Source organism: Chiloscyllium plagiosum, unplaced genomic scaffold, assembly GCF_037043375.1.
Source record: "Chiloscyllium plagiosum isolate Xiang-an unplaced genomic scaffold, Cpla_swu_hap1 HiC_scaffold_42, whole genome shotgun sequence".
In the NCBI taxonomy this organism is placed as follows: Eukaryota; Metazoa; Chordata; class Chondrichthyes; order Orectolobiformes; family Hemiscylliidae; genus Chiloscyllium; species Chiloscyllium plagiosum.
In genome coordinates this window covers 78,590,902-78,609,904 of record NW_028270180.1, presented here as the reverse complement: position 1 = coordinate 78,609,904, position 19,003 = coordinate 78,590,902, and the positions used below count along the sequence as shown (strand labels likewise).

Sequence of the window (19,003 nt, the reverse complement as noted above, 5' to 3'; positions counted from 1 at the left end):
CAGAAAATACCTCACAAATCATGTTGCCCGCGCAACTCTCCAGCGAAACCAAAAACTGACAACTCATGAACAGAAGCAGAACTGACAAAGAGAACATATTTTCAGACACACGGACTCATGAATGCTGTCTGTGAGGCAGAGCGAGTCGTCTGAGTCATGAGCTGCTCACACAAATTGCAGCGAGGCAATTCCAAATGGTGCTTTCAACGTAGTGGCGCCTTAGTGCACCAATCCTTCCAGGAAAATGCTCAAGTTACATGAATCAGACCTGACTAACAATGAACCATGAAAAGTGAAGATTACCAATTACAGTCTCGATTAGATGAGGTTAACAATTGGGCTGATGTCTCCATCGGATCGAGAGGACCAATCACCAGCCTCTCTCATCAGGACAGAAATTAAGGAAATTAGGGAAAAGGATCAAGTTTCATATCGCAATTTTCCTCATTTTCCCAACAACAACAGAAAACTGCGAGCAGATCCAATGTCGAACCTAATTTCACATTAACATTCACTTTCAGAGAAACGGTGAAAAATGCAAATTGTCTGGAATATGAAAGATTGGCGCAGCCTGTTTTTGAGTCGCATATTCTGCTGGTGGCCTTTCGAGCTGGTGCAGAATGTGATAACTATAGCAGAAGGGGAAAACATGGGCACTGACATGTTGGTTGTTTTCTGCTGTGCCACATCACAACCGGCTTAGAAGAAATGACTGTTTTTTTTTCTGTTCAACTTTAACAAAACGCATCCCTGCAATACGTTGCCAGCTTAGTCCATTAGCACACGTGGCCGCGCAGGGATGCAAACACAAGCCTTCTTAAGAAGTGGAATCTGAAATCACAATCTCAGGTTGCTCAGCCACGCGAGCACACAGGCCAAAACCGGAAACCCAAGAGCATGTACCTGATGATACCCTGCAGCATACTCACAGCAACTGCACCAGTTCTGCAGAATAAGCGGTGGGAAGGAATTGCTCTATCTGAGCGGTCGTGCTTGTTGTTCTCATCAGCAAATCTGGCTTTGAATTTGCTAGCCCATATCTGCTGCCATGCTGAAACGGAATGCAATTCCGATTAGTCGCTGTGTGAAACTTTGTTCATTTTCTCTCCTCAGATAAAGTGATCACTGGAGATGATGAATTCTGCTCCGGCCAGAAACGCCGACTCTCCTGCTGCTCAGATGAACTGAAAAACTGATTTAGCACTGGAATCCGTGAATGGCAGAACACGTAGCAAGATTATTCGAAACCCGGAGCCAATAAGAGTTCCAACTTTCCTTTTATTTCTCCATAATAGTGCATTATCCAGCAGAGCCATGAGTAACTGCCACCTGGCTGCAAGCTGAGTTGGAAACCTATGTGGGAATCAACGACATGTGACTCACTTATTGTCGGTAAATCAGTTCTCACTTTGAGGTGTACAAAAATTAGTTTCTATATATATTCAGGGAAGGTCAAAGGCGATCTGAGATGTCAAAGAGGTGGTCGCTGTTCGTGATTGCTCTTTGTTCGAGTTGTGAAAAGGTTTCCCACTTTAGTTGCATTCACGTTTCTTGTTGATGACTGAATCCGACAGAAGGTGTTTCACCAGAGCTGTACTTGACTTGCATTCCTCTCCCTCGCTGTCATACTTTCCTGGAACTCTGAGAGAACAAGAAAACAAAATACATACTGTCATTCGGCAGCCTGTCTGTGATTTCCTCATTTTCAGTTACAACATGGCTTAGACTTCAGGCCACACGGTAATATTAGTAACAGTATGAGAACAAGAGTCGATAGTTCATCTGTGCCTGTAAATCTGTTCATTCCTGTTGTTGACTGAATGAACTGTATCCGTGCCTGCTGCTTCGAAACTCGAATATGTGAACTGCTCCAAACTATGATTGAGGATTTCTGGTTTTGGTTGACACACGTTGAGAAACGCCAGGCAGCGTTCAAATGAAGCTTTCACAGCACATTTTCGGATGCATTTGACAGAGACGAACATCATGAATCCATTGTTCACTGTGACAGAAGGAAATGAATGCTCTCCTTGTTACTGATCCAGGCCACCTTCGCATGTCGAACAAATGCGGTACTGTTGTTACAGAAAGGATCAGTGCCCGGTAACTGTGTCCTTAAAGAGGACATGATTGAAAGAATAAAGAATACCATGTTGAAATATCCAGGAAATATTGGCTGTAAAGGTGCAGACAATTTTTCCTGCCGCGCCAAGACAGAGGAACATATGTAACGGCACTCTTAAACAGAATGGCCAGCAGTGATATAGACATCGCCACATATGAAGGACCACTGCGAATAGAAATTTGAAAATGAAATTCAGGCAGCAGGTATTCGGAATTATATTCTTTTCACCGCTACAGTAGTATTGGGCGAGTAAATACAAAACAAGGTTTGCTGATGAGAATGCAATAAAACCCCATCGATCATGATATGAAAGACTGTCGTCCGGAAAGAGGGAACAACAATGTTTCTTCTAAGCTTTGAACTGGGCCACTTTCGCACAGACTGATACTGCTACTCTCCAGAAAAGATCAGGGCCCGCGGCATGCACTCTTAGAAATGGTGACCATCAGTGCTGGAAATATCCCTGCATATTCAAAACAAGGAAGAATGCATATCGAATAAAAGCGTAGATGGCAATAAATTGCACTTGTATTCCCTTTCACCACAACAGCTAGAATGTGCGTGGATATACAGAGTAAGGTTTACTGACCAGGTCAGAAAGCAATTACCTCCACATATCTTGACACACAAGCCTATCTTTCTTTCTGTACGATTTTTTTTTGAAGCGTCGATCCTTTCCGTAGGAGATGAAGATGATTACTGCTCCCTCGCAGGATCACAGTGGGGCCAGAGACCCGATCGAGCTGCTCAGAACAGTTCGTGTTTGCCGAGAATCACTGAAACTGAGATTGATGACACGGAGACACGGTGTAACAGCTGCCAAGACATGTGGAGGGCTTTGGGACGGATTAGGACCCAAAAAGGCTGGGAAAAAGACTGGATCCTAAGACTGGGGAGTAAGTGTTCAGGGAGAGGACTGGAGAATGGGGTTAAGAATGATATAAGGCAGAATCGAATGGCGGAGCAGACTAGATATTCTGAAAGCGCTAACCGTCCTCCTATGTCTTCCAATCTCTGGCCATCTGGTATCTAAGGAAATAGAAACAGAGTTATTTGTTCAGTTGGAAGTCCCTGGCAAAGTGAGAGATAGAACAAGCATGATACAATTTTAGAGACTGGGAAAATGGTTGGAGAGGAAGCAATAAAGTGAAGCTGAATATAAAGTTTGAAGTCAGGACATATTCAATAAAAAGGAAGTTTGCAGAAAGGCAGAGGGACATGGAGATGGAAAAAGAAGTGTCACCAGTCCCGGAATCTCATTCGGTTTTCATTTTCAAGATGCGACCGGACCTGCTGAGCTTTTCCAGCAATTTCATTTGTTGATTCTGAAAAAGAAGATGGGAGTGATCCTGGACCAATCAGCTCTCCCATGTTCTGGGAATATTTGACTTACCCGCTCGATCAGATCACGTCTGTCCCACACTGAAACCTCAGAATCCTTTCCCACCCCCATCCTCGTTACTGGCACTAAACTGTTCATTACATAAACTTACATGAGCACACAACAAGAACAACTGCAAAACGTTCAGGGAGAACTCCGTTCCGTTCCATCAGCACCTTCTGAATCAGTTAATTTTTGTTCAGGACCCATGAGACATTAAGCCGTCTCTGTCAGACCACTAACAAATGGCCATTCGCGTTCTGTGTCTTTGAACACTTTGGCTGGTGCACGGATGTAATGGAATCTCACGTTTTGAAATGGACATCATTCATTGTATTTTCAGCTGCACTGATAAAGTTGTCTCTGGCGCTTCCAGTAAAGTGCAGTCAGTTTCCACTCTGAAACCGACATATGATCAAAGCAGGAGGCCATATGTGTCAGCGAAAACAACAAGAATGCTCCACCAGCGTTGGCTTACAATTCCGCATGTGGAACGAAGAGCTGGAACTCTATGAGACAGTGAAAACGACTATTATGGGGCTTGGACGCACGACTTTCTGATTAAACAACTCACATTGCGCCGAACTGAGATATCCAGCTTTGGCACACGATGAATTAGTTTGCTATTTCATTCTGAGCATAATTCACCTGACACAGCAATTTGCAAAGATCCAGCTCATTCCTCCCAATCACAAATAACATAATTCACATCTTTCACTTTTGTTACTTCGTCAAAACACTACAATCTATTTAACACTTGTCCCGGCATTTAAGATTAAACCTGAATATTTTCATATGAAGTGATTTCCAGTCACTCTGGCAGACAGTAAATCAGTTGAAAAATTACCTTAGGAAACCCAACCATTTCTGTTTACAGTATTGGCAATTTCCCATCTACTGACAAGACAGAGTCCTCACAATCATCATTTTCTTTGTTCTTCCTGCCTAAAACGTGTACCACTTCTTATTTTCAAGACAGCAGTTTTGTTTATCAGACGTTCAAAGAACAGGAACAACCTACCAATCTCCTGAAGCCGTTTCCAATTTAAAATGGAAGTTTTGTTCCTTTCCCACGGGATGAGTTTCCACGAACTGTGTCCCAGGGTTTGGCAGAAAGCCCTGATTGAAGCTGCAGTGGCCGCTTTCAGTTGGCATCGGGGGATTGGAGAACGTGGTGTCGTATTCTGCTCCGTGTAAACGTCTTGCTCTCTGTGGACTCGGGGTGAATCATGGATGAGTTTTCGGAGCGACACTGCCTTCCAGTCTCAGGCCATCTGCTATCTAAGGAAATAGAAACAGAGTTATTTGTTCAGTTCGATGTCCTGGGCAATGTGAAAGATGGATGCAAAATTGGAGACTGGGAAAATGGTTGGAGAGGAAGTAATAAAAGAGAAGCTGACATAAAGTTGGAAGTCAGGAGACATTCAATAAAAAGGAAAAGTGTGCGAAAGCAGGTGGAGATAGACATAGAAAAGAAGTGTCACTAGTCCCGAAGTCTTAAATCGATTTATATTGCCACGATGCTACCAGACCTGCTGAGATTTTCCAGTAATTTCATTTGTTGGTTTAGAAACAGAAGATGGCAGTGATCCTGGACCAAACAGTTCTCCCGTGCTCTGGGGATATTTGACTTACTGTGCCTATGTCCCACACTGAAACCTCACGATCCTGCCGCACCTCCACCCTCGTTACTGACAATATACTGTTCATTACGTTAAACACAAGAAGAACAATTGCAAAACGTTGAGGGAGAGTACCCTTCGGTTTCCATCAGAACAATCTGAATCACTGAAAATTGGTTCAGGACCCATGTGACATTGATCCGTCTCTGTCAGACCCCTAGCAAGTGGCCATTCGCTTTCCGTTACTTTGAACACTTTGGGTGGTGCACGGTTGGTTTGGAACCTCACGTTTTGAAACGGACATCATTCATTGTATTTTCGGTTGTACTTATAAAGTTGTCTCTGGCGCCTCCAGTAAATGGAAACAGTGTTCACTCAGAAACCGACGTGTGATCAAAAACAGGCGGACAATGAAAGCAGCAAGAACATTCCCCTGAGAAGGGTTGCAATACTGCACGTGGAACGAAGAGCCGGAATTGTATTAAGCAGTGAAAGCGCCCATTGTGAGGCTTGCACCCACCACCCTCAGATTAAGCATCTCACACTGCACCGACTTGGCTAACCTAGCACGGTGCAATGTGGATTAGTTTGCTATTACATTGCGAGCATAATTCATCAGCAATTTGTTCGGATCCAGTCCATTCCTCCTCATCACAAAAATATCATTCACACCTTTCATTTCAGTTATTCCTTCAAAGCATTGCAATCTATTCAGCAGTTGTCCTGGGATTTAAGGTTCAACCTTATTATCTTCATATTTTTATCCTCACCTTTATGTCGCTGATGTGATTTCCAATCACTCTGACAAACAGTCAATCAGTCGGGAAATTACCTAAGGAAACCCAATCATTTCCGTTTACAGTGTTGGGCATTTCCCATCTGCTGACGAGACAGAGTCGTCTCAATCAACACTTTCTTTGTTCTTTCTACCTAAAACCTTTACCACTTCTTATTTACAAGTCAGGAGTTTTATTTATAACATGTTCCAAGAACTGGAGCAACATTCTAATGTCCTGAAGCCCTTTCCAATTTAAAGTGAAAGTTTTGCTCCTTTCACACGGGAAGAGCTGTTACGAAGGAAGGAGTTTCCACGAATTGTTTCCCATGGCTTGGCAGAAAGTCGCTGATTGAAGCTGCAGTCTCCGCTTTCTGTTGGCATCGGGTGCTTGGAGGAAGTGATGTCGTATTCTGCTGCGTGTAAACGTCTCACTCCCTGCAGACTTGGGGTGAATCATGGATGAGTTTTCCCAGTTACAATGTCAATACATGGTCGGGGTAAATGCTTGTGCTGACATATTTGAGGCTTATTACCTGGGTGTGCTCGTACCACCAACATTTCAGCCAACTGCGCTGACCATTTGAGATTTAGAAACTGGCAACGCAGATATCCAAAAGCAATGTCATCGACGGGATATGAGGTTACGTCGGACAGCAGGAACTTGCGTTGTTTTCAGAGACGGTCGCTGATTTTATCACCGAGAGGGTAAGCACACTGAGGAGCTGCAAATACTCAAATTAAAAGGCATCCACACATGCGCAGTTCACTCACATACATCTCCACATAGTAGCTCACTTACGATGCTGGTATTTGAAGCCACGATTCGAAAGAAACTGAAGCTTAAAACCCAGCATATTAGACTGCTCGACCACGCTACCACACAAAAGTCAACGCTCAGATTTGTTATGACTAGTGTTTCAGAATCGATTCACTTCAGGCACTTAGACCTCGCAGATTATGTAATGAAATTGGCGTAATTTAAGAAGAAAGACGAAAGAAAATGTACAGACAAGGAACAGGCCCTTCATCCATTCAAGCCTGAGCCGATCCAAATCTACTGTTTAAACCGGTCACCCAATTCCTAAGCATCTGTATCCCTCTGCTCCCCACATCCTCAACGATCTGTCCAGATGTATCTTAAATGTATCTACCGTGATGCCCTCTCCCGTCTCTGCTGGGAACGCGTTCCAGACACCCACCACCCGCTGTGTCAAGTAGTTGCCGCGCGTTCCAGACACCCACCACCCGCGTGTCAAGTAGTTGCCGCGTGCCGCTCTTAAACTTTTCACCTCTCACCTTGAACGCGTGACTTCTCGGCATTTAATCCTTCAACTGGGAAATAAAACTTTTCTCTATCTACCCTGCCTGTACCCTTCATGATTTTGTAAGCCACAAAAAGCTCCCCGTCAAACTCCTTGTTTCTAATGAAAACAAACCTAACCTACTCAACCTCTCTTCCTAGATTGCACCTTCCATACGAGGCAACATCCACTTAAACCTTTTCCGCGCCCTCTCCAAAGCGTCCACATCCTTTTGGTAATGTGGCGACCAGAAATTTGCACATTATTCTAAGTGTGGCCAGACCAATGTATTGTTCAATTTTAACATGACTTGCCAGCCATTTTATTCAATACCCCATCCAATGAGGCCAAGCATACTATATGCCTGCTTGACTACTCTATCCACTGGTGCAGCATCCTTCAGTGTATAATGGACCTTCACTCACAGATCTCTCTGTCCATCAACTTTTTTTTCCCAAAGCTCTTCCGTTCATTGTATATCCCCATCTAGAATTAGACTGACCGAAATGCGTCACCTCACAGTTGTCTGTTTTGAACTCCAGCTGCCACTTTTCCGCCCAACTTTCCAGTATATCTATATCCTCCTGTATTCTTGAACAGTCACTTATACTTTCTGCTAGTCCAGAGTTCTTCGTGTCATCTGCAAACTTTCTGATCATTCTAACAGTGCTCTCTTCCAGGTCATTTATGTATATGGGGAGAAAGTGAGGTCTGCAGATGCTGGAGATCAGAGCTGGAAATGTGTTGCTGGAAAAGCGCAGCAGGTCAGGCAGCATCCAGGGAACAGGAGAATCGACGTTTCGGGCATAAGCCCTTCTTCATTTATGTATATCACAAACAACAGTGACCACAACACTGACACCTGTGGAGCACCACTGGTCATCTTTCTCCATTTCCAGAAACTCCATTCAACTGCCATTCTCTCTCTCCTATTGCTCAACTAATTCTTTATCCACCTGTCTAGAACACCCTGCACACCATGTTACTTTACGTTCTGTATTTGGTTACCAGGGGGAACCTTATCTAACTCCTTACTGTAGTGCATGTATATGTCATCAACAGCCTTTCCTTCATCTATCAACTTGGGCACTTCCCCGAAAAACTCTGTGCCTCTCACTGATATGCACATTATTTTATAAATATAAATAGATCCTATCCCTCAGTACCTTCTCCAGCAACTTTCCCAAAGCTGATGTTAGGCGCCTTGTTCTGTAGTTATCCATAATATCCCCACTGTCCTTCTTGTACAGGGGACAATATGAGTAACGTTCCAGTCGGCCAGAACCTCACTTGTGCTGAAGGATGCCACGAAGATATCTGTCAGGGCCCCAGCTATTTCCTCTCTCACCTCTCTGAGGAACCAGGGATAGATCCCATCCGTTCCTGAGGATTTGTCCACATTAATTACCACTAGCCTGCCCAACACAGCTTCCCTACTTATGTCAACATGATCCAGATAAATCAAATGTCTTACTCTAGACTCAAAATTCATCATGCTCCTCTTCTCAGTGAACACTGATGCAAAATAATCATTCAGAATCATACCCACGCTCTCAGATTCGACATCCAGCCTTCCTTCATTTTCCTTTAGTGGACCAATCCTTTCTCTGGTTACCCGTTTGCTTCTTATATATGAATAATAGGCTTTGGGATTCTCCTCAATTGTGCTAGCGTGAAGTTGTTTCATGACCCCTTTTAACCCCCTTCATTCCTCGTTTGAGACTTGTCCTACTCTTCTCATGTTCCTCCAGGGACTATTATGTTCAGAGCTGCCGGGGCGTTGTGTATGCTTCCCTTTTCCTCTTGGCGAGTCGTACAATTGTCCTGTCATCAACAGTTCACGAATATTGCCTTTCACATCCTTTGCCTTCAACGGGACATGCCTATCCTGCACTATATTTAACCTGTCTTTGAAAGCCTGCCACACATGAATTGTGGACTTTCCTACAAATAGCTGTGTCCAATCCACATTTCCGACCTCCGACATTATTTTGATATAATTAGCTTTGGCCCAGTTTAGTACTCTTTCCTCAGGACCACTCTCATCTTTGTAAATGAGTATTCTAAAACTTACAGAATATTGGACACTTCCCAAAGAAATCACCCACGACATCTGCTATCACCAGCCCTGGCTTATTCCCCAATATCAGTTCCAATATGGCCTATTCCCTCGTCGGACTATTGATATACCGCTCCAGAAAACTCACCTGGAGGCTTCTTACAAATGGTATACCATCCAGACCTCTGACGCTAAGAGTATCCTGGTCAATGTTGGGAAAACGGAAATCTTCAGTCAACACTAAATTATTGCCTCGACGTCTTTCCATGGTCTGCTTAACTATTTTTTTCTTACACCTCACGCTCACTGTAATACAGCCTCAAAAATCTAACCTCACCCTTCTTATTTCACTGCTCCATCCATAGTGTCTCACGACCCAAGCCCGACATGGTGTCCTCCTTTCACACAGCCATGATATCATCCCTGACCAGCAATGCAACTCCTTCCCCTTTTTTACCTCCCTGTCCCTTCTGAAGCAAATATATCCGAGAACATTTGGTTGCCAACCATGCCCTTCCTTCAAATAAATCTCTGTGATCGCAATAACGTCATATTCCCAGGCACCAACCTATGCCCGAAGTTCATCTATCTATACTCCATGCATTAAAGTAGATGCATTTCAGGCCACCAGTTCTTTTGCATTCATCTGCTCTCTGTCTATTCTTCTCATTACTAATGTTATCTTCCTGATTCTTAGCGTTTCCAGGTTCCACCTCACTGCCGACTTGTTTACTCTTGTGGTTCCCAGCCCCCTGCCACATTAGTATAAAACCTCCCCAACAGCCGTAGCAAAAACTACTCAAAGGACATTCGTTCCCGTCTGGTTCAGATGTACATCGTCAATTTTCTTATACTCCCACATTCCCCAGAACTGGTCGCAAAATCCAACAAATCTGAAACCCGCAAGCAGCACCATTCCTCAAGTCACGTGTTCATCGTGCCTTTTTTTTTATTCATTTCTACGCTGGCAGTCACATGGCACCGGCAGTAATCCCGAGATTACTACCTTTGAGGTCCTCCTCTTTAATTTCTCTCCTAGCTCCCTGAATTCTCCCTGCAGGTCCTCATCTCGTTTTTTTTTCGTTGGTGCCTGTATGCACCAAGACAACTGGCTGTTTACAATCCCCTTTTCGAACGGTCTTCAGCCGATGGGCGACATCCGTCGCCTGAGAACCTGGGAGGCAACAAAACTCTCCAGAATTGCTGATGCTCCACAGTGAGTCCACCCGCAGCTCCAGAGTGACCACGCGGTCAAACAAGTGCTGCAGCTGAACACACTTCTTGCAAGTGTAAGTTTAGCAAACCTTTACAAGGATTTGCAAGGTTTGCACTGCTTGGACATGAGAACGAAACTGAATAAGCTTCGTCAGATTCCCAGGAGCTTCAGTGCTTAGATATGGCCTCACAGAAGCTTATAAAATCATGAGGAAAACAGACAAAGTAAATAGTCAGGGAGCACTTTTTCACAAGACACGCGAGTTCAAATCTACATAGCAAACGTTTAATGCGAGAGAGGAAACATTTAAAAGGGATGTGAGGGACACATGTTTTTCACACAGAACTTTTGTTTGTGTGAATTGAATTGCCACATTTAGTGGCTGAGTCTGGTGCACTCACACCATTACTAAGGCATCTGAATGGGTTTATAGACAGGAAGACCTCGGAGAGATAAGGCAAAAATATTGGCAGATATGTATGGATTAATTTCGGTTATCTATTCAGCAAAGGCAAGTTGGATGGCGGGAGTTGTTTCCATGCTCGACAACTCTGAGATGCTCCAGCCACCGGCAACGGTTTGAATACACCATTTGCAAAAAAACGCAGGATGTTTGTTACTCAGTCAGCCAGTTTGGCTATTTTGTTTGGAGGATGGATGGGCCCAACCGATTCAGAGATGAAGGTTTTCCGGATATTTGCTTCCAATGAACATTCTTCTTGACACTTTCCCAAGTTCGCCATCAAAGATTATGGCTGAAGAAAAATACCTCCCATATCGCATTACCCACTTTGCTCTCCAGCGAATCCAAAAACTGACAGCTCTTAACGTGGAACAGAATTAAAACTGAAAAGGCAGTACCATGATCAGACACACGGAAGCTTAAGTGCTGTCTGTGAGGCACTGTGAGCCGTCTCTGACATGAACCGCTCGCACAAGTAACAGCGAGGCAATTCCAAACCTACTGGAGATTTAGTTTATTGCCAAGTCCCAGAAAGTGCTCAAGTATCATATAACAAAAGAACAACAACGAACCATTAAAAATGAACATTTCCAATTATATCCGTGATTAAATTAGGCCGTCAATGCGCCAGTGCCCCCATATGATCGCGAAAGCCAATCACCGTTCTCCCTCACCAGGACAGTAACGAAGAAAATGAAAGTACAGCAACGTTTCACATCGCAATTGCCCACCTTTTCGGCACAGCATCAACAAACGGCGAACAGATTCAATGCAGGATCTTCTTTCGAAATATCGGTGAAATAACTATGTCTATTCACTTTCAGAATAAACGTGGAACAACACAAGTTGTCTGGAATATGAATAACCAACATAGACTACTTGGGTCCCAGATTCTACTGATGCACAGACTTTCATATGAAAAGGTACCTTGGGTGATTGCCCTATACCCAGAAATCTTCTGGCTGCCTTCTGTTTGTCCTGTCACATTAAACGTGTGCTGCTCTCATCGAATTTGTAGTTCTTGCCATTTGTCCGTATTGCAACTAGGGATAGCTGGTCGTGGCAACTCGTGACTGCCACACAAATTCGTTGCCAGAATTGCATTGTCCCGCAACGTGATTCGCCGTGCACGAACTTCGCAACGAGGATATGCCACACGGCAATTAAAAAGCACGCTTCCATTTATTATAGTAAGTTTCTGGGAACTGACAACCAGATTCCTCCTTCCACTCGGAATTATGACAACACATAAACCAACAGCCTCTCTCAGAGACAAGTGACCAATGCCCATCTTGTGCCGGACAAACATATTTGACATGATTGCACGCAGGGACTGCACAGAAAACTATAGAGGAGAAGCAGACAGACGACCATCGAGCTGCATTCATGCAGTTCATTTACCCTGCAAACCCCATGCACAGCTGTACCTTGTAGGTACACACAGGGCACTGAGTGTCTCTGACTCCGGGACTTGGAACTCGGATTATATGACTGTCTGCAGCGCTGGTTACTTCCTTGTGTGAGGTCACTCCCGATGGAACATATGTAAAACATGATAGCTCATTGAGAAATACAACCAAAATAGTACCCAAGAGACGTATTTCTGTTGTGCTTCAGGTCCAAGAATACCCAGGTCAATAGCTCCCTTGCTTACCTCTGCTGGTCATGTTCGCCAAGAGATCTAGCAAATTGCCAAGTTTGATTTTCCTTTCAATCAACAATTTTGACTCAGTTTGGCTGCAAATATCTTTTCGTAACTTTGTGCTTTTCTTCTTTTACATTAGTGTCTCGCACCTTACAATTGACAGCAGAGTTAGGAGATGGAAGCATTGAGCCCATCAAGTCAGCGACAGCTTTCAATGAGATCATGGCTGATTTGGTTAATGTTCAACTCTGCTTTTTAGTCAGTACTCATGGCCGAGTGGTTTAGGTGATAGGTTAAAAATCCATTCAGGTTTCTCTGCGTAGGTCCGAATCCAGCTGACTCCGCTATGAATGACTTGCTGCTGGGCGAAATTTCGCTCAAAGTTCAGAAAACCTATTTTGCAAACCAGGCCGGTAATTTAATTAGACTTTGGAACTCGAGTTCTTCATCAGGAATGTTCCACCTTTAAAAAATTATCTCTCTTTGTCTTTCCAGCTACACTGCTCGACACATCGGGTTTCTGCAGTTGTTATTGAACGTCCTGAGCAGAAGTGCTGCTTTTCATTAGATTCCTTTAACCCCTGTCCTCTGTTCTCTGACTCGGGTCAGTGGCAAAACTTCCTCCTGCTCGTCAAAGTGCTCATTCCCCACCGCTCCCTCTCCGGTCATTACAAACAACCGCAGGAAATTGCCACTTAACCATCTTTGTTCCAAAGTGAAACTCACCAGCCTCGGGAATCTTTCCACCAAACGGGACTTCTCATCACTGGACATGGTGCATAGCAGAGGTTTCCGAAGCTTCACTGTGAAAATATTGTCAATTGGCAGTTGGAAAAATGTTATGGAGCCAAACCAATCCAGGCACCAGCTTTGGGAATCTTGAGAAACTCTTTGGGAAGTGGAATCAGAGGAGAATGCAGAAGGGTGAGCTGTCGGACCGAGCAGAGGCCAGAATATTGACTCTGATGTTGTCGGGACAGGAACTGGTCTGAGACATTGAAAACATTCTCACCCCTGTACATGGGGAATAGAATCTTCATCTGGACTCTGCGACAATGAAAATCTCTGGAACACACAAGGCACTGAGAGGCAAAAAAGGAGATTATCCCTGATCGAGGTGAGCTGGTTCCTAGTGACATGGGTGCGTCTGTCTTGGGGGTATCAGACTGTTAAAATGTCTCCATAATGAATGGTTCAGTCTTTCATTTGGAAAAGTAAAACTGATAGAGGACAGTAGTCGTTCAGGGAATGGCACATTGAATTTGGAATTCAGTCACGGACTGCTTTAGAGGATCATCGAATTTGTTCGGTTGGAAGTTTCAGCGCATTCGACTGTGAACTGAAACGTCCTTGTGGAACACAGTACAGAATCTTTCCGTTGAATTAGCAGGATCTGGTATTGACTGATGGGGCCACAGCAGGCGGCAGGACGTGGTAGCACGAAATAAAAATGCGCTGAGCTCAAACACAAGAAGCATGCTCTTTCGGTATGGTGGATCAACAATACAGCATTTTAAAGAAGTTTAAGCAACGATCCTTCAATGTACAGGACATGCAACACCAGGATTTGACACCATACTAGTCTCGTTCGTAATAGGCGCTTTAACTAATTCATCAACGGTGTCAGCGCAGCCAATGCTGTTCATATCCATATGTGTATTTAATTAGCTGTTCAATCACAGTAACTTGGACATTTGTTACTTTATGAAAGTTGCTCCATAAGAATTTAAACTAACTTCCGCTGATACAGAAAAGAAACATTCACACCTGGACATTCTCCAGTGCAAATGCACAGAAAGAGCCAATCTCGTATTGCGTTCATTTCAAGCTGATATATTCATCTGTTTAGAGCGGAAAATGTGTTGCTGGAAAAGCGCATTCTTCAGGAATTAGGGCTTATGCCCGAAACGTCGATTCTCCTGTTCCCTGGATGCTGCCTGATCTGCTGCGCTTTTCCAGCAACACATTTTCAGCTCTGATCGCCAGCATCTGCAGTCCTCACTTTCTCCTCATATTCATCTGTTTAAGCCGACAGGATAAAGAAGATACATTTATCCTCTCGGGGCCCATTAACCACGTTAATATGCACAGAGGGAATACAACGCCAAGAGAACAGTATCATTGTGGTGAATTGATCAGCAGTGTTGTGTAAGTCAGTGTAAACAGTGGCCAGTATAGGCTGACCCATTAATGCCAACAGTGAGCCTTGCATCACCATTTCCTCTCTCACTTATAGCCTCACGCCCTCCAGTCATCATTGCCTTTCACTTTACTCAAACGCCCTGCTCCACTACTCCCTTCTCCCGATCGCTTGTGGGCGTACACGTAGAACCTGCAGGTGTTCGAAACCTATTAGTGGCGTATCGACGTCACTCAATGGCATCGGTTTCACTGCCCATCCCGAATTACTCCAGTGATTGAGATGATGAGCTACTGTACAGAAACTTGAGTGAACTTAACATAGCGGTACAGCCAAGATGCTGTTAGCGAGGGAGTTCCAGGATTTAGGAATAGCCAGATACCTCCAACTCAGAAAGGCGAGATCCCTGATAGGTGATTTGCGGTCACAGTTTTCTCTTGTTTCTGCTGCTATTGTCCTTAGAGATAGATGTAAACAATCACAGGATTGATTCTGGCAACCAAAATAAAAACCCTGCATCGACCGTCGTTTGTGGAGTGAGTTCCAAACCTCTCCCAAATATTGTGTGTAGAAGTGCTCAGGAACATCTGTCCTGAATACTCTGAACCTCATTTTCAGACTCATTGCAGAATCCACAGCGAACTGAAACAGTTTATCGCTTCATTTTAGTGTCTTCCATTACTTCTCTCAGGTCACCACTTAACATTCAAAGTTGTCCCAAAAACAGGCTTCATTTGTATATCAGAAACAGAAATGGCTCAGCATGTCTTACATCATCTGTGGGATAGCAAGAGTTAATGTTTCACTTCCGTTTACCATTCTTTGCAACTGACCTGCCTAATTTCTTATCATACCTACAAACGGTAGGAAACCGGAACGGGTGACAGAGTACAGAGATTAGGAAGTTCTGCATTTGCAGTGACATCGGAAGTCTCTATCACTGGAGAAGTGTAAGGAGACGACTGCTCAGTGAACTGATATCGCACTTCCTGTGTCTAAATAAGGAAACCTGTCAGTGAATTGGAGACTTTATTGTTCAAAAGTTAAAATCAAAGAGCAGAGCAGCAGCAGACTAAAACAAGTGAAATTGTCATAATGCCTTATAAGGAACGCCAAGGAAGACCAGGATAGTGAGGATCACCTTCTCCACATGTTTGAATTGTTTGATACAGTTTTCTGTGCGACGTTATCTCTCCCTTCAGGCAACTGACAAGCTCCTTGTTTGAAAATCTGTGTTGATGCATCACCAAAGGTATTGCATTGTACTGTGTGTAAGCAGCTTGTGGAGACTGAGACTGTAGAATTGCTCACATTTTTTTTTTTGTTTTTTATTCAAATTTCTGAGAAATGAAGAAGCTTAATAACAAGCTTAATCCCAGTTTTGGAGAAGCATTGCTCATCAGTACATGATAATCAGCTCACGTGAGGATATTCCAGAATTGATATCAGAGACCTAATTCAAACCCTGCAACGATAGAGGCCATGAATTCTAAGTTGAAATTCTATGTCTAATGCCTTTAACCCATTACATCTTACCATGGAAAATCCCTTCCGATTCGCCTCTACCCCGTAGGGAAGTAAATCTGCTATTCTTATTTGCTCCAAGATACATGTGACTCCAGACGCACAGAAACTGGATTGGTTGTTGCAGGTCAGTTATCTAAACTCCAGGACCTCACTTCAGGAATTATTCAAGGTTCTGTTCGTTAATAAATGTTCAGAGTTCAGCCGCATTCTTACCTCCATAACTCCTGATGCATTCCATTTCACAATGCAGCAGAATTCTGGCGATGTGAAGGCCTGGGCAAACAAGTGAAATGAATTTCACACATTCAGATTAAGATAATCTAATCAATACCTCTGGAAATTCAATGGTGTTGCTATTACCTCGTCTTCAACGATCAAACATCTGGGGATTACTATTACCCCCAAAACGAACTGTCCTCCCTACATAAATAATGTGGCTACAAGAGCAGGCCAGATGGCAAGAAAACTGCCATCAGTCATGGGCTTTCTGACTCCAATCGCTTCTCTAATACCGAGAAGGCTCACGTCAAGTGTGTGATGGAATATTCCCCGATTGACTGAACAAATATATCGACAACATACCTCAAGATGTTGGACAGTGCCATTATGAAACATTCGTACAAAAGGATAATGCTGCGGACATGTAATAACTGAAATGAAAGCAGAAAGTGCTGGAGAAGTTCAGCAACTCTAACAGCATACTTGGAGAGAAAGACAGTTAACGTTTTGAGGCCAAAATGACTCTTCTTCAGAACAGTACTGAAGAGAGGACATGTAGGACAAGAAATATTACTTCACTTTCACAGTTGCGAACAGGTCGGCTGAGTTTCTTCAGAACGTTCCATTCCATGGCACTTGAGCCAGTTCGATTGGCACTTTATGTATAATTTCAATCAATTCACCACTGTCGCAGCTTTTTGATTCATCAACAATTTCCATTTGACAGCACACTCCAACTCTAGTACTACTATCGTCCTAAAGACAAAGGAAGTAAACGAATGGGAAAATCATTACCTGTATGTTCCCTTACAAGCTACTAAACATCACAATTGGATAGGTATTCCTTCAGTCAGTCCTTCACTGTCCCAGTGGATCAGAGGGTTGCTCTCCTCCACCACTTCAAAACATCCAAATAGTTTAATGAACTGTTTAAAGAAACGTTGTCAAACTCAATTGTTAGAAGGCCAACACTTACTGGGAGGTGACAAAACCTTCACAAAAATCGAACGCTTAAGCTACAGAGTTAAGAGGAGCAGTTTGGAAATATGTATCCCTGTGTTCTTGCGGCATATTCATGTCATCAGACATTTGAGATAGGCTGAGTCAGCAACTTGCCATGAATAGAAATGTTGAATTTGGTGATGCATTTTCACTGGAGGTATTTTCCAGCCATGATTCTGTTTCAATTAAATTTGCATAGTCGTTAATTCCAATTGAGATGAACACTTGCCAGTTAACTTTGACACAGATACTCAGCGTGAATCCAACATTCACCATTTTACTAGCAAGCTGCTCAGTTGTACCATGTCTTACGCTGTTAAAGTACCGACATTATGAAATAGAATCATACCACCCCTACAGTGTGGAAACAGGTCATTAGGCCCAAGTTCACACGCAACCTCTAAGGAGTATTCCACCCACAGCAATTTACCTTCCCTATTCCTTTGCACTGCTCCTGACCAACACATTCTGGAGAATGAGGTACAATTTCTAAGTGTGAGGTGATTCACTTTGGGAAGAATAACAAAAAGATGGGGTACTGGGCTAATGGTCGGATACTTGGTAGTGTGGATGAGCAGAGGGATCTTGGTGTCCATGTACACAGATCTCTGAAAGTTGCCACCCAAGTAAATAGTGCGGTGAGGAAGGCATATGGCGTATTGGCTTTTATTGGTAGAGGAATTGAGTTCCGGAGTCCTGAGATCATGATGCAGTTGCATAAGACTCTGGTGCGGCCGCATCTGGAATATTGTGTGCAGTTTTGGTCGCCATACTATAGGAAGGATGTGGAGGCACTGGAACGGGTGCAGAGGAGGTTTACCAGGATGTTGCCTGGTATGGAAGGAAGATCGTATGAGGAAAGACTGAGACACTTGGGGCTGTTTTCATTAGAGAAAAGAAGGTTTAGGGGTGACTTGATTGAGGTGTACAAGATGATTAGGGGGTTAGATAGGGTTGACAGTGTGAACCTTTTCCCGCGTATGGAGTCGGGTATTACAAGGGGGCATAGCTTTAAATTAAGGGGGGGTAGATATAGGACTGAAGTTAGGGGTAGGTTCTTCACTCAGCGAGTCGTAAGTTCATGGAATGCCCTGCCAGTAGCAGTGGTGGACTCTCCCTCTTTATGGGCATTTAAGCGGGCATTGGATAGGTATATGGAGGATAGTGGGTTAGTATAGGTTAGGTGGTCTTGGATCGGCGCAACATCGAGGGCCAAAGGGCCTGTACTGCGCTGTATTCTTCTATGTTCTATGTTCTATGTTCTAATTTAGCATATCCAATTTATGTAACCTGCATGTCTTTGGACTGTAGTAGGAAACTGGAGCAACCCGAAGAAACCCATGCAGACCCAGGGAGAATATGCGAACTCTAAACGGTCGCCTGAGGCTGGAATCGATTCCAGGTCCTTCATGCTGTAAGGCAGCAGTGCTAACCAACGAATCACAAAAGCAAACTTCAAACTTTAGTGGAGCCATTCTTCCGAATAAGCCTGATATCAAAGACTTACACTTTTCTATAGCCATTT

At 43.8% G+C, this 19,003-nt stretch overlaps 1 long non-coding RNA gene across 1 annotated transcript; it reads right to left on the bottom strand.

The window, feature by feature from the left end:
• Positions 1–1,581: 1,581 nt before the first annotated feature.
• Positions 1,582–12,699, bottom strand: LOC148137939 (uncharacterized). Its single transcript, XR_015754123.1, has 3 exons — positions 12,600–12,699; positions 4,528–4,787; positions 1,582–1,641 (listed from the first exon to the last, which is right to left on the bottom strand). It is a non-coding gene; the product is annotated as an uncharacterized LOC148137939 (long non-coding RNA).
• Between the last annotated feature and the right edge of the window lie 6,304 nt (positions 12,700–19,003).